A 17,716-nucleotide genomic window follows, 5' to 3' on the forward strand; every position below is an offset into this window, starting at 1 on the left:
ACACACTCACAGGTAATGTTATATTCAACAGTAAAAATTGAAAAGAATATTCCTTTAAGATCAGAAAAAAGACAAGGGTGGCCACTCTCACCACTCTTATTCAATATAGCACTCAAAGTCCTAGCCAGAGCAATTAGGCAAGACAAAGAAATAAAAAGGCATCTAAATCTGAAAGGAAGAAGTAAAATTGCTGTTATTTGTAGGTGATAATGATCTTATCCAGAAAATCCCAAAGAGTCCCCAAAATGCTATTGGAACTAATGAATTCAGTAAAGTTGAATGATATAAAATCAACATATGGAAATAGTTGCATTTCTATACTCTAATAACAAAACATCTCAAAAAGAAATAAAAACTATCCCATTCATAATAGCATCAAAAACAATAAAATAAATAGGAATATATTTAACTAAGGAAGTAAAAGATCTGTATAATAAAATCTGTAAAACTTTGATGAAAGAAATGGAAGCCATGAACAAATGGAAAGACATCCTCTCTTCATGAATCAGAAGAATATTATTAAAATGTTTATACTTCCTAAAGCCATTTACAGATTTAATGTAATCCCTATCAAAATCCCAATGGCACTCTCCACAGAAACAGAATAAAAAGCAATCCTAAAAGTTGTATGGAACCACAAGAGATTCCAAATAGCCAAAACAATCCTGAGAAAGATAAACAAAGCTGGAGACAGCACACTTCCTGATTTTAAACTATACTACAAAGCTATAGTAACTAAAACAGTATGGTACTGGCATTAAAATAGACACATAGACCAACAGAACAAAACAGAGAGCCCAGAATCAAATTCCTGCATTTATGGTCACCTAGTATTCAACAAGAGAACCAAAACACCCAATGGGAAAAAGACATTTTCTTCAATAAACGGTGTTGGGAAAACTGGATAAACATATAGCAAAATGAAATTGGACATTTGTCTTACATCACTCACAAAAATTAACCAGAAGTGGATCAAAAACTTAAACATAAGACCTGAAAACATAAAACTCCTAGAAGAAAATACAGAGAAGAAAGTCTTTGGCATTGATTTTGGCATTGGATATGACACCAAAAGCTCAAACAACAAAAACAAAAATCAGTAAGTGAGACTAGATCGTATTTAAAAGCTTCTGCATAACAAAAGAAACAATAAGATGAAAAAAAAAAAAAAACTTACAGAATGAGAGAACATTTTTGCAAACCATACTGGATGAGGGATTAATATCCAAAATATGTAACTCATACAACTCAATATCAGCAACAAAAACAATCAAATTTTTAAAATGGGCAGAGAAACTAAGTAAATATTTCTCCAAAAAAGACATCTAAATGACCAACAGGTACACACAAAAAAATGCTTAACATCACTAATCATCAGAGAAATGCAAATCAAAACCAAAATGAGGTACTACCTCATACCTGTTAGAATGCCTATCATCAAGAAGATATAACAAGTGCTGGCAAAGATATGGAGAAAAAGGAACACTTGTACACTGTTGGTAGGAATGTAAATAGGTTCAGCCACTACAGAAAACAATAAGGAGTTTCCTCCGAAAAGTAAAAATAGGTCTACCATATGATCCAGCAATTCCACTTGGATGTAGCCAAAGGAAATGGAAACAGGATATCAAAAATACATCTGTACCATTATTCACAATAGCCAAGATACAGAAACAACCTAAGTGTCTTCCAAAAAATGCATAAAAATATGTAATATACATATGCATATATATATTACATATGTGATATAAATACACATATGCACACACATATACAATGGAATATTATTCACCCACAATCAAGAAGGACATCCTGCCATTTGTGATACCATGGTTAGACCTTGAGGATATAATGCTAAATGAGACAAGTCAGACAGAGAGACACAAATACTGTAATGATATCACTTATATGTGAAATCCTAAAAAAAAGCAAGCTAGTAAAAACAAAAAGTAAAATGGTAGTTACCAAAGGATGGGGGTGAGAGGTTAGGACAGTTTTTTGTTGTTGTTGTTGTTGTTTTTAAGGACTTAAAATGAATAGTAAATAAGCTCCAGAGAACTAAGGCGCAGTATCATTAATACAGATTAAAATACTGTAGTAGCATCCTCAAACATGATAGAGTAGGCAGTTAGCTAGATATGAGCGTGGAATGGGACTGTTCCATTGTTGAAAAAGACAGAAACCACCAACCACCTCCAGAATGCAAGCAGCTGGGAACCCCATCCCACCCCCCAAGGAATATGCTAGTATTCTTCCCTATAACCGCTGTCCTAAAGTAACCTCTAGCTTCATTATAATACATTTACTTCGCAGTTTTGACCTCCTTTGGGAGGATGGCTGCCATGACAGTTCCAACACCGACCACATAGGGCTAGCATCTCCTCCTCCCAACCGGTAGGCAGAGTCCCTCAGAAGATTGGAGGCAGCCTCGGTCAGAGACCCATAATCCTTGCAATGATCAATAACCATACAACCCTGACCCCCGGTGAAGTTGCCACCGCTGCCCGCTCTCCTACTCTGAGAGTATACTTTCGCTTTGTCCACTATTAAATTCCTGCTTGCTTCAGAGTTTGGTCCCTAATTCTTTCTCGGTGGAACTCAAGAACTCGGGCCAGGGAACAGGACTATCTGCTAACAAACATGCTTAGAGCACACATCTTAATTATTTTAAGCACTAAAGAGAAATGATAATTATGTGACACCATAGAGGTGCTAATTATCACTGCAATGGCAATATTACAATATATAAATGTATCAATCACAATGTTGTTAAACCTTAAATTTATACAATGTATGTCAAATATATTTCAATTATTTATTTATTTTTAAATTTAAAAAAATACAGAAAAATCATTTAGACTCGAGTCTTTTTTCATGCTAACTGCATCAGGATGAGAGACTGCCATAAACAGGATGTTCACCATGATGGTGCAGCTAAAAAGAAAATCACTGGCCTAAATTGGGGTCACTTAGGCCGAGTTATTGATTTGGGGCTTAATACCTAACCTAATTGCACTTCATAGCTCCCCCAGAAACGAGGTCTTAACTGGTCAGTCAGGAATTTTCTGATAAGCACCAATGAGGTAATCTGTCACATGGGCCCCCTCCATCCCCCTAAGCAAGATAAAGTAATCTGCATAACTTCCTGCCCTTCTCCTTAGGGGAAGCTGACCTTCCTGAAACTATCCTGTCTTTCCTTTTGCTAATAACTTCTTGTCCCACCCTCCTCTCTATAAAAACCTTCCATTTTGTGCAACTCCTTGGAGTTAACAAGATAGGATTCTGTCCCAATTCATGAATCATTTAATAAAGCCAGTTAGATCTTCAAATTTATTTGGTTGCATTTTGTTTTTTCAACAGTACCAAAATTAAAACTAATCACCCATACCTACTGTCCACCTTTAAACCAAGCTAACTACTTTATCATTTTATTTGTTTCTATCCCCTGTGGACTTGTTATTTATTTTCAGTCTTTAACAGCATATATACATAATTTTATTTTCCATTTGGACTAAACCTCAGTGCTAGAACTGGATATATCTTTTCACTTTAACCTGTACTTATTCCTAAAGGACTGAAGTATTTGCTGAAGCTGCAGAATTCAGTAATACCATATTTTTTTTAAAGTTAGTTTACTGAGTAAACATGGAGGTACATATTTTTTTCTTTCTTAAGAGACTCCTTTATTCATTTATGTTTCTAATAATTCAAAATAATTTTCTATGTTTGTGACAGATGGTTTAGGGACACCAATCATATTTCTGCAGTATCAAGCCACAGAATTTAAGTCCCAGTTCAACAGCCCACAGAGTGAACTATAAGGTGGTTCTTCAAACTCCTAAGGTTGTTGTCAGCATGACTGCACATTATACTGGAAAAACTGGTTTGTAAGTTGAAAAAATGTTACACAAGGACCAGATATTATTTCTATTCACCCATCCCTTGCCTTTCTTCCAATGCAGCTATTTTTCCTATAAATCAATAAAGCACCACATTTATCTCTCAGTCTAGAGAGCACCTTCAGGGATGCTGTTAGTGTATGTTTTTTAAACACCATAAAAAGGATTAAGTCACACAGAAGAAAGAGTGTGGCTCAAGAACTGACTTTATCCATGTTAAGAACAATGTTTTGAAGGGCATCATAGAGCAATGGTACATCAGAGACTCTAGGCCTGCTTTTTGCCTGCAGGGTAGAAGCAATGTTTGCATATCATTACCTTTAGCTATGCTCTGCTCTCTTTGTCCTGTCCTCTCACAGTGTCCTTATGCTGGTTTTATCCTGAGAAAACTGCTGAAATTGTTAAATATACAGATTGTTGCATTCCCCTTCTGGAGATTCTGGTGGAGTGGGTTCAGGATAGGGACCAGGAATCTATATTATTGATCTTCCCCAGATGACTCCAATGCAGCCAATAGATGAGCCAGGAAACAGAGTCCCATTATAGTCACCGTAGACTCTGGTCTTAGTAGAGTCATAAAAATAGACCTAAATTTTATTTACAACTCAATTTATGGATTTAGGTCAGTTATGAGACCTAGTTCTCTTCATGCAATTCCTATACTACTTTATGAAATTTGCTGAAGTACTTTGTCTCCCTAAGGGACCTGACTCGAAAAGCATCATTACAACTGCTTCCCCCCTCCAAATTTTCTCTCTTCAAAACCCTTTTTATCTTAGACCCGTCGTGTGTAAAGCTCTTATTTACTAAATGTTTCCTTTGTGTTACAGTAAATGAAAGTTGAATTTTGAGAAAGTATTTTCTTTTCAAGAAATAATTTTTTTTCAACATATATTTTATGTTTTGCTAGAGTTTCCTCAGCTACACCATGGACAATGTGCTCAGTGTTTACTATATTCTGTTGTGTTCATATGGAATTGGCTTTCATTCAGTGTTAGAAGATACATACAAATGACCTCATCAATGATTTGGGAGAAAAGGTCAAGGAATATATCCTTTATTTAATCCTTTAGTGTTTTGCACAGAACTTACGCGTTTTACATAACACCGACTCAGGGAGGAATAAGCCCATTGTAAAGTTTCCAGTATTAGATCTTGCAGTCCTTCTCAGGGGCAGTCATTATTGCCAGTCTCATCTTACAATGGAGAAACCTGGCTCAAAAGTGATTTTCAGGAAAAGCTCACACAAAATCCTAACCCACCACTTCTCTTAACGATTTTGCCTACAGTGAGTATCCCTGTTTGGGGATGCAGGTGTTGGAGCTAATAGACCTGTGCCTCTTTTTCTTCCTTTTCTTTCTTTACTTTTCTTTTCCATGAGCCCAGGAAACTCATTTGCAAATACATGTATCCACATTCTCCCATCTAGAAAGGAAATGATGATATAAATGGGATATTCTTAACTGAGTTAGGGAAGATTAGGTCTTTAAGCGTCTAATTTTTCTTAAATATCCTTCCAGGGACACACACACCATCTCCATCTTTTCCGCAGCTTTATTCTTCAGTGGTGCCCAAAATGACTACTACAAATACATAGGCTATGTGGTATTTAGGACACAAATCTGTGTAAGAAGGGACTTTTGTGTATTTAGTAAGTTGTTGCCTTTGTTTACACAAGAATTAATTAAAGGTGTACCACTAATAGCTAATTGGGTCACTAGGTCATAACTTAGGAATAGAAAAAATCTAACTTGTTTAAAATACAGTTAAGACATTATTCATAAAAGAATGGGTAAGAAATATGTAATTTGAAATAGGTTGAGTCACAGCTTAAAATCAATTAAGAACAGTTAAATACTTATAGATTACACTGATTCTCTGGACTGTCAATTAAAACACCAACAAATCAACCGAAAACTGGATCTTACATTTTCCTGAATAAAAACAAACAGTTCTAATATTCAAATATTTCCATTTAAATAACTACAAATAAAAGCAGTACCCACAATCACTCAATCCCAAACATTTAATAATATATAGAGTAGAGCTGCCTACCTGGACTAAATTAATCTCTACTGTATGTTATGACCTTTCCTATAACTTTTTTATTATGTGATTGTCCTTAGTAATATTTTTCTGATGTGCCTATACCTTTCAAACCGCAAAGGGAAAAAAAGAAGAAGAAGAAGAAGAAGAACCTAAACGAAAAGGTCACAGCCCTGCACGGTGTGCAGCTCCAGTTTCAAGGGAATATGAAATTCGGATACTGAGTAGCTCTGGATCGCTTCCATGAAGCTGTCAGGAGAAAGCAGCAGCCTTTAATGATCACAGGCCTGTATGTTCAACTGAGTGTGACTGGATGAAGCAAGAATTCAAACTGCGTCTCAGTGGCGAATTGTCTGCTGATTGAGATGTAGCTCAGTGAGAGGAAAATGCTCTCAAGGGACTGTGATTCTATTGAGAAAGCAGGAGCAAAACCTGATTTCAGGCTTGGGAGTGCACTTCAATTTAGGTGCAGTGTAGGATTCTAATCCAGGAAATAAGCAAAGAATGGGTTGAAATTTTTAAAGTGCTTTCCTTTTTTTTGGTTTATTAGATATTCCAAATATTGCTGAGGAACTATTTTTTATTTCACAAAACCTCAACAAAAAGTAATTTTCAGTTAGTAAATCATGACATCTTTATCAACTTCTTATCCTCTACTTACACCTAGATTTCCAAATAGTATATATTACTTAAGTCAAAATAGATCAATTTGTATTAAAATAAAAGCAGGCCAAAAAGTATAATAGTATCCAACTTATTTTTTGTGCATATTATTATTTATATGTAATAAAACTACATTTTATCACACAACCTAAGGACTGGGCTATAAAAGGCTATGAAGAAAATTTTAGCAGAAAGGTATAGAGGTCAGGTGATCCAACCCATCCATTTCACAGATGAACAAACTGAAAACCTATAGTACACTCTACCTGGCACATTAACATATCCAACATACTTCTCTCTCTTTCTATATTTAATAAGAACTTTCAAGTTTTAATAATGAATAATTTTGTGATTATATGATAAAAGTTCTTTCCTTCTTTTAGTGTGAAAGCTCAGTGAAAATTTCTCTGATTTCTCAAATCATATTTCCCTGCTTCTTCATATTCACTGTATAGAGAGCATGGCTATATCATGGGTCTTAAATTTATATTTGTTCTGTTAAGGTACTAGAAAAAACAAACATAAAATCTCATAATTCCAATTTCAAATTATCACTAAGGAATCTTGCTAGAGCACCTAGATTCGGTATTCATCAAATCCTGCTAAAGGATTGGACTACATCGTATAAAAATTATTACCAGCTTTCCAAACTTGAAGCTACAAAAGCAGAGCGGTGGGTTATAATGAATTCAAAACGTACACAAAAAGGAAATAGAAATTTCCTCTTCAACTGGATAAGTTCCTTGTGATTATACTTCTTTGTGGACAAAGCTGCCATTTTTTTTTTAATCACACCTAGACATAAGCACAATGATTTGCATATAGAAGGCACTCAATAGCAAATTTAGTATTCTAAATTTAGATAAGTAATAGATATTATGATTTAAAAAATTTTAACTTCACTTTTATTACCTCCTTGTCAAGGTCAATGTCATTATCTTTACTGACATATAAATTAAAAACAAACTTTTATAGATCTGTGAAAAAATCTACATATATTTGTGGATAACTATATAAAGTCAGTGTAAGTGTTGAATCACCATATTGTACACCTGAAACTAATATTGTACTCTGTTAATTTAAAAAAATGTGTATATATATGTATGTGTGTATATATATCAAAAAAATCAGCATGTAGGAATGTATGTATAAAATAAGAAATAAGTAGCTCAAAAGAGCATACAGATAAAGACATAGATGAAAAATCAGTAGATGTGAAGTGCATACAATTTTTGGTGTTCAATGCAGATGGAGGACATATTAAAAAAATGTCTTTAAGCCTACAACAGATCCCCCTTCACAGTATTTACGTATGTAATTTCTAGTGTTACTCTAAAAGTGATCACAGCGCTAATTTAGGAGAGAAATAAATTTTAAAACATCTGGTGTTCTTTTTACATGGAATATATTTTGCACTTATAGAAATATATTGCTAAGAAGGTACTTCTACTCAAGACTTAGTAGGGGATGAAATTCATAGATGACAAAAATTGGTTAAAAACAAATTCCCCAAGAGTACCTTTCCTGCATCATTGCTTACGCCTTTTTAATGAAAAACTATGAATTTAAATTAGAAAGTTTAATAGATGCAAATCAAGAAAATGAAAATTAAAAATGCAGGTTAGAAGAACATTGTTACAAAGGTGCTAAAATAGCAAGGTGATTAAAAAGTTTCTCGGTATTCCACTATGGGTAAAGAGTTGTTCAATTATTCACAAATACCCATATGGCAATGTATATTTTAATAAGATTTAAATACCTAATGGCTGTCTTTGGATATATCGTGGTACAATACCTAGTTAAAATTCCTTTAAACCCAATAAAACTCCAAATTGTATTAATTGTCTGTGATAGTCAATGTATTTGAAAAATGGAATGATTAAGCACTCATTCTCAGATTGTAAATATACCAAAAAAAAACCCACAAAAAAACAAAATTGCACAATTAACATTTCTTATTATTTAAAATTATTCATTTTTCCATTCCTTGTCTCCAATTCAGGTGATTATATTAGCATTTTTTAAATTCCAGAATTAAGAACCCCAAATTTATTTCTACATTAGTTTAAATCTTAGTTTGGAGTTTTAAGAGAGTCATAAAATTTTATCACATAGATCGAGAAAAATCAATATGTGAGGCACAAGCGCCAAGAGTGACATATTGTTACATAACTAACAAATTTGTTTCAGTTCCTAATGATGTGAACCAGAAATTTCATTAGTGACTTTTAATTCCCAGTTATAATTCAGCTATGCGCATGAACATCCTAAGTCTTAATCTTCACATAAAAGTCACTATGTGAGGTAGATCCCTGCTTTGAGTATAAAATTATTATCTTTAACATGGAAATCTAATATTTATAATTAACAGTCAATCATTAAGCAGATAAATAAGTATTTCATAAGGGAAAATTCAGTGTTTTCAAAAAGATGAAATTATAACTGACTTATTTTATAGTAGACATAATTATTAGGAGAAATATTAAAAATATTTATATTGAAGAGTGTTTATGTATGATAACTTTGGGGCCAGAATGATGGTTTTATCATAAGTATAGCACTAGCTCAAAAAAAAAATAATAACTCAAAAAACCTTATAAATGGTTTGCCTGGGAATGGAAGACATTAGGAATTAAGGCTGGGACTAGAATGCAGAATCACTCGTAAGTAGGACCTGATAAAGTACAAATTCCCAGTATCTTTCAATATTTCATTGTGTCTACCATCCCCTGGTTTCCTCCTAAGGTTGTTGTTGTTGTTTGTACTTTTTTGTCTTTAATACTTTTGAGACATACATAAAATGCACAAATTTTAAGTGTACACATCTATACATTTTTACATGTGAACACACCCATGTATTTATCACCAAGATCAAGATGTAGACTATTTCCAGAAGTTTCCTTCATTCCCCTTCACCTTGAACCCTCAACTTTTCCTTATTCTGAGGTGACTACAATTTTGACTTCTATCACTCACTTTGTTGGTTTTGCCTGTTTTTGAATATTTTTATAAATATGAACTTATAAAGAATACTACTTTGTCTGACTTTTTTTGTTCAACATTATGTCTATGAAATTTAGACATAAATTTCATAAATAAAGTGCACACATGTTATTGTGTGCACTTTTTTTTTTTTTTACATTTAAAAATTGCATATATGTCAAGGTTTTCTCTTCCTTTTGGGAGATATTATTATTTGTCACATCATCTCATGGATTCAAAACCTCTGGAGATGACACATTTGAACACTGCAGATTAAAATATTAACAGAAGGATACTGGCTACTCTTTGTGACCTGATTTCTAAGTCAAGGGCCAAGAGTGTCAGGTCTAAACCTGGAGAAGAGATTTTATCCCCAGTATGAAGAACTCTCAGAACAAGTCATATGGCATTAGCCAAATCACCTAATATCACAATTTCTTCATTTTTTCCCAAATCTGCCAAAATTAAAAATTAGAAGAGTCTGTAGGAATATAACAATAATAGTCTTTTAAAATGGCACATGTACTACTTCAAGAGGCTAATGTCATATCTTGGGTTACTCTGTTTTGAATTACCATCTATCCAATCTCACTACCTCCAGTGAGAAATTCTATGGACTAACTGATATTATATATGATCCCAGTCGATTTGGGAACCATAGCATTTAAGATTCTCCCCACTTTCCATGAATCTTGTAAAGCCTGATATGAAGATCTTGACTATCAAAAGAAAGCTATCCAATATTCCTTTGAATGGTTAAGGTTTTAGATAGTGAGTAGAGACTCAGTTTTTTTCTCTTTCCAGAATCAATCTCTTTTACCACTTCCTACATGGTAAGAGTCTGTTCATTCATATAGCCCATTTAGCAGTGTTTCTTATGACACAGGCTGTGCCTCCTGCACAGTCCTTCCCTGCTCTGTGCTCCACTCAAAGTGGGTAGCCTTTCATACCACTCAGTCACAGAGGACCAGGGAATGTTCCTACATGTGGAATATGCTGAATTTAGGACAATAGCCAAACTATGGAAAGAGCCTAGATGTCCATTAACAGATGAATGGATAAAGAATAGTGGTATATATATACAATGGAATATTATGCAGCCATCAAAAAAAACGAAATCTTGCCATTTGCAATGACGTGGATGGAACTAGACAGTATCATGTTAAGCAAAATAAGTCAATCAGAGAAAGACATGTATCATATGACCTTACTGATATGAGGTATTCTTAATCTCAGGAAACAAACTGAGGGTTGCTGGAGTGGTGGGGGTGGGAGGGATGGGGTGGCTGGGTGATAGACATTGGGGAGGGTATGTGCTATGGTGAGCGCTATGAATTGTGTAAGACTGTTGAATCACAGACCTGTACCTCTGAAACAAATAATACATTATATGTTAAAAAAAAAAAAAAGATAGTAGGAAGGGAAAAATGAAGGGGGGGAAATCGGATGGGTAGACAAACCATGAGAGACTATGGACTCTGAGAAACAAACTGAGGGTTTTGGAGGGGAGGGGGGTGGGGGGATGGGTTAGCCTGGTGATGGGTATTAAAGAGGGCACATATTGAATGGAGCACTGGGTGTTATACACAAAGAATGAATCATGGAACACACATCAAAAACTAATGATGTAATGAATGGTGACTAACATAACATAATAAAGTTAAATTAAATTTAAAAAAAAAAAGAACCCAAAGAGATTCTACATGTAATGTTCATCCTTTTCATGCTAGGAGATTCAAAGTATAATAATTACCTTTAACTTTAGAGGGCATATCTAATATTGCCCTGGGCACTGGATTCCTGGACTCCTAAAATTTATGCATGTGTCTAGACCTATAGAGTTTATCTTTCACCTCTGCAGCACATGTGTCTTACTAATGCTTCAAGTTGCTGGCTACCTCTTGTTCATCCAGACTGTCAGTATAATGTCATTAATGTAATGGATTAGTGTAATACTTTGCAGGATGTCTAGATACCCCATATTTTCTTAGTCTCTATTATGTTAGAAGGTGGGAGAGTTAATATAGACTGGGACAATAACTGTAGATGTTTATCTATTTATTTTTTTCCTTTCCATGTAAATTTGAAGTATTTCTTATCCTCTTTGCTAATTGGGATAGAAAATAATTTATCCACCAAATCACTGGCTCTTATAACCTACCTGTGTTATACAAGACTGCTACAGGAAGAAAATACTGCAACTGGTATCACAGGTGCAATTGGGGCTACTATTTGCTTGAGCTCATAGTAATCAAAAGTCATGCTGGTGAATGTTTTTACAACTGTCACTTTGTATTGGGGTCTATCTATGCTTCACCTGCATCATTGATAGTCTTCACTGCAGCCAGGCAATGAATAATCCAGTTCTAAAACCTCATCTTAACCATGTTATTGCTGGTGGGTTGTCTAGAAGCAAGTGCTGAGACAGATTTCAGTGCATGGTGATAAGGATCAGTACCTGTGGAAAGAAGGCGAAATAAAAGAAGGAAGCTAAAGTATAATGTAGACCTGAAAAAAACTTTGGTCAACCTGGTAGAGAGTTCTAGAACAATTACTGCCACACAGATTGTTCCATAATAGGTAGAAGGGGCTGTGCCTAGCTCAAACATAAGATATAGACTTTTCTGGGAAGGGTGTAACTTTGGACAAAGTGGTTCTTTATTGAGGAAATCTCCAAAGGAGGTGTCCACTGAATGTACTTCTTACTACCAGGCAACAAGTCCTTCCTTAAAGAGAGCTCTGGGTGGTGCATCTCTGTGCCTACCACAGATGATAATATCTGTTCTATGATACCTTCCCAACATCATGCTCATGGATTCCGAGATCACCTGATGAGTGTTCAAATCAATTTCCAAAAACAAAAAAATCCCACCAAGCTTAACTGAATCCATTTGTTCAACTCCACTATTACAAGGAGTTAAGCTCCATGTTCAGTTCATGGAAATATTTGTTAAAAGAATTGTATTTGTTTTTTTTTGTTTTTTTTTTTAAGATTTTATTTATTTATTTGAGACAGAATGAGAGAGAGAGAGAGCACATGAGAGGGGGGAGGGTCAGAGGGAGAAGCAGACTCCCTGCCAAGCAGGAAGCCCGATGCGGGACTCGATCCAGGGACTCCAGGATCATGACCTGAGCCGAAAGCAGTCGCTTAACCAACTGAGCCACCCAGACGCCCGAATTGTATTTGTTAAAAGAATGCCTAGTAACCAGCAAAGACAGGGTCCTTTGTGGGCAAAATAATTTTTTCTAATGTGATGTTGCTTGGGAGGGCCTAAATGTTAAGGTCTGTGTCTTCAGTGTAATTTCTGGAAAAAGTTCACTCTGACCTCCCTGAATTGAGAGGTCTAAGTTTGGAGGGAAATTTGACAAAGTCTTCATCTGAGGGAATGGATGAGAGTATGTCCATTTCACTGGTGGTACCAAGAAACTGATTTCCTTGTATTAAGGGCACTTCATTGTATTTCTAATAAGATGACTTTCCAGAAAGTAAAATTTGTTATGTTCTGGCTTTTAAATGGTGAAATATAAATAAATTTCATAATTTATCTGAAATATATATATATACATACCATATATATATATACATATATATATATATACACAGTATGTATTACAGTACAAAAAGATAAATATCTTTACCCATGTCCATGGACCACATCCTCATCAACTTTTACATTTTCATATACTCTCAGGAAATACATGATTTTTAGGCATTAAAACATCCAGTCCTGTGTAAAGTAAAAAACAAAAAAAGAGAAACAAAAACAAAAAACCCTACACTCTCAGTTTCAAATATCCCTCTTCCTTAAATTGGTCTTCCTTCCCCCGGGAAGCCTGTAGGTATCAAGGCACATGATCCCTTTCTTCTCTATATCTCCTGTAGTAATCTGGGATGGCTGAACTGCCATTTGTTGTAAAAAATGACACTTCTAATTGACGTTTACAACCTATACCTTGGTTTCTTATCTAAATATACATGTCAACATTGTTCTGCTGATATCAACCTGCCCCTGGGAACAAGGATCTCTTGTGTGGGGTTCTTTTCAAAATAGCTCATAGTTGATCCTATTTTGCAGGGTCTATGTCTGGTTCCCTAAATCCTTAAGCATCTTTTCTTGATCTTTAGTCCCAAAACAGATGATTTCAAAAGTGAGTCAGAAATCATTCCCTGAACTATTCCATCTCCAATGCACACATGCTAAAGTCCACGAATACTTATCTTGAAATTTCCTTCACATAGCTTAAAGTTATATAGGTTTATCTCCAAAAGCACAATAGGCAGACAATTCCTCTGCAATAAATCCATGCTCTGCAGTCTCTACAACTTTCAAACAAATATCATTTATGTTCTGAGTTGGATAATAAACTAAGGGTCACAAACCAGTTTCAAAATATTTTATCCAGTATGATTTAGGGGATGTAGTTCTCATTTTACCTTTCCACAGGAATCCACTGGGATCTCTGCCCAAACTTGTAACAACAGAAAAATTCTCATTTAACGTATTTGCATATACAGACTATCTTTTCCCAGCCATGGAGATTCAACATAATCCTTATATTGTTCTTCTACGGAAGAGGAAAAGTCAAGTCAAGAGAAGAGAATGGCCTAGCATTTCACAAAGAGAAAATGTCAAAAGAATTAAATTCCAAAATAGATTACATATAAATACTTCAATGGTTCTATGCCTCTTGTACAAATATCTAAATGTAGCATGCCTACTATATACCACATAATTTGTTCTATCTGACTCCACACTATCCTTGAAAATGTGGTCCAATAAATACCTCCATTTATTGGATGAGGAAACTAAGGATTGATTTGTTAAAGTTTCATTGCAAGAAAATGGTGGATCACGTTTCAAATTCAAGTCTCTCAGAGTCCAGAGACCAAGCTTTTCCAAGGACATTTTTCTAGTCAGTATTTATTTATGATTGGCAATAAAGAGAGAAGTTAAAGACCCTGCTTAATCTGCTTACATTCACTTATAGATCTGGGTTATGAGAGTCAATTTTTAGTTTTAATGTAACTCCTGTCATGCCAGTAACAAATTTTCACCCAGGCATTTGTTTATCTTTAAAGAATGTAATGTGTTTGCACTGAAAAAAAATATTATCCAAGATTGAAATGGGTAAATTTAAGAAGATTCTTTGGGTGATAAGACAAATATCAATATGAATGACTCCACAATGTAGGTATTAAATGATAGTTTGTATATATTCTAATTGGTTGAACTTAATATATATTTGCATATATATGACATGTATCAATGTATATTATAGAACAGATATAGACATTATATGTATATATGCATATTTACATAGAAGGAGAGTAGAGGGAGAGAGAAAGAAGACACACATATATATATAAAAGATTCAGGGGCACCTGGGTAGCTCATTCAGTTGAGTGACTGACTCCTGATTTTGGCTCAGGTCATGATCTCATGGGTTGTGAGATCAAGCCCCATGTGGGGCTCCATGGTTAGCAAGGAGTCTGCTTGGGATCCTCTGCCTCTCCCTCTCCCCCTGCTCCTCCCCACATTTGTGCATACTCTCTCTCTCTAAAGTAAATAAGAATAAAATCTTTAAAAAAAAACACACGCATTTGCACAAGAAAGCAGAACACAAAACTGACAATAGGCAACATGACTTAAACTGGTAAAATGAACAGGAAAGAGGTGTTTATTTAGACCACCTCTAAGTAGCTAGTGATTCTAGCCACAATAAATATGTTTTAGGGACCTACTATATAACGGGTGAATAAAATAGAGCCATTCTCTGTCTTAATGGAGCTTATACTTCATTGGATTCAACAGCTAAACAAGTTATGAAAGTATGTTAGTTTGGGTACATGGTGGCTGCCTCCTCAATACTTACCACTTAAGTTATGTCAGTAATTAAAGATAATTAGCAAACCCTGTTTCAAACAATTGTAATTACACTTGCCTAATACTTTCCAGAATATTTAGCAATTTACTTTGTATTGCTTCTTCTATGAAGAGCCAATCTTGGGTTAGAAAGGATATTCCCTCAGTAGGTAAATAATTCCTTAAGATGAATCCACAAAATGAACATTTAGTGACTACGGCTATGAAATTGATCAACTAATACAACTTAACACTTGTAGAAGCCAAATTGTCTTAGAAATTTAGACTAGTGAATGTTTTGCCTGTCAAGAACTCTTGGACTGCATATCATAGTTATGAAACTTAAATATCTGCTTATCATTTGGATGAGGTCATACCATTCACATCTTTGGAATATCTTAGTCAAACTTTGGTTTGAAATTGAGCATGAGGAGAAGCTGAATGAGAAAATTTATAGTATTTCAGCCTGGACCTAATAAGAACCTAAATATTTTCTGTTATGGTCCTAAACAAGCTCAAAATAACCAAGAAGCCAGGTCACTGCTGCTGCTGCAGCTGCTACCAGTTGAAGAACCCCATATTGGCAGCACTGATTGACAAGGCAAGTCCATTGCATCAGGGCACCAGCCAGAATGGGCCCACAGAGGACTTGGCTTGCCTAGTGACAGGCTGGAGAAGTTTTGATATATAATATGTAGGTGCATTATGTCCATGGGGACATTGACCAATGGAAGGCGGGTTTTAGCAGGGAGCTTTAGGATAAATTCTTCTCCCTTCCTTATTTAGAAAGGGCTCTTTTAAGAAATGGCACTCCACTTGGTCTCCGTAAAGATATACAGGGAATCATTTATGGGGTCTCCCGGCAGCCCAGAGTCGGAGATTGTTGAAAACTTTAAATTTGATTCCTGAAAGGACTCAATGGCTTACAGAAGGGATGAAATGTGGTCTGAAGGATGATACGACTATGAAAGACTTCCAAGAGAATGAGTACCTCCTCAAAATCACCCCAGTGATGGCTACCATAGAGTAGTTAATATTGTGCCAAAGAAACCATCACTGCTAGACAGACCTGGTGAAGGAAGCTACAATAGATATTACAGTCATGTTGATTACCAAGAATATGACGAGTGCCGCAGTTTTTCTCATGATCGAAGAAGTGGTCCACCTCACAGAGGAGATGAATCTGGCTATAGGTGGACAAGAGATGATCATTCTGCAAGTCGACAGCCTGAGTACAGGGACATGAGAGATGGCTTTAGAAGAACAAGTTTCTATTCTTCCCATTACACGAGAGACCGGTCTCCTCATAAAAGAGATACTCCTTTTTTTCAGATAATCACCTGTAGGTCGAAAGGATTCTCCACACAGCAGGTCTGGCTCCAGTGTCAGTAGTAGAAGCTACTCTCCAGAAAGAAGCAAAACGTACTCTTTCCATCAAGCTCAACATAGAAAGTCCATCTGTGCTGGTGCCTCCTACAAACGGCAGAATGAAGGAAATCCAGAAAGAGGTAAAGAGAGACCTGTTCAGTCTTTGAAAACATCAAGAGACACCTCACCCTCATGTTCTCCAGCAGTTCCTCCATCAAAGATGTTAGACAAACCCAGTAGGCTAACTAAAAAGGAACGTGCTGAGGTTGCAAGCAAGTGGGCTGCTGAAAAGCTAGAGAAGGCAGATGAGTGTAACTTACCTGAAATTGAATATGAGACAGGATCCACAGCATCATTGTTTATTGAGCAGGGAGAGGAACCTGAGTCAAATGCAACAGATGGCATAGAATTATTTGAAGACAGTCAACTAAGCAGTCTCTCTAAAGCAATAGCATCAAAAACGAAAGAGATTGAACAGGTTTACCGACAAGACTGTGAAACTTTTGGGATGGTTGTGAAAATGCTGATTGAAAAAGATCCTTCATTAGAAAAGTCTATACAGTTCGCATTGAGAAATAATTTACATGAAATAGGTGAGAGGTGTGTTGAAGAACTCAAGCATTTCATTGCAGAGTAGGACACCTCTAGTCAAGATTTTGGAGAGCCTTTTTAGAAAATTACTTGCTCAGGCAACAAAAATGTTTCTAGGTTTTGTTTTTTGTTTTTTTCCTGGATTGTGTAAATCCTTAATATATGGAATTTTTGTGATGAAGAGAAATACTTTGATAGTCGACTACATTTCCAATGTCAAGTAAACATCTAATATAGTCTAAGATATTTTAATTAGAATTTTTAAAATCTACATGTAGAGCCTCGTAGTCCATACTTCTCTTT

General features: G+C 35.3%; 1 pseudogene; it reads left to right on the top strand.

Moving 5' to 3' along the window:
* Positions 1-16,372: 16,372 nt before the first annotated feature.
* LOC110588587 lies at positions 16,373-17,495 on the top strand (annotated as a pseudogene).
* The last annotated feature ends 221 nt before the right edge of the window (positions 17,496-17,716 follow it).

The sequence above is a fragment of the Neomonachus schauinslandi genome, chromosome 2 (genome assembly GCF_002201575.2).
Source record: "Neomonachus schauinslandi chromosome 2, ASM220157v2, whole genome shotgun sequence".
Taxonomy (NCBI): domain Eukaryota; kingdom Metazoa; phylum Chordata; class Mammalia; order Carnivora; family Phocidae; genus Neomonachus; species Neomonachus schauinslandi.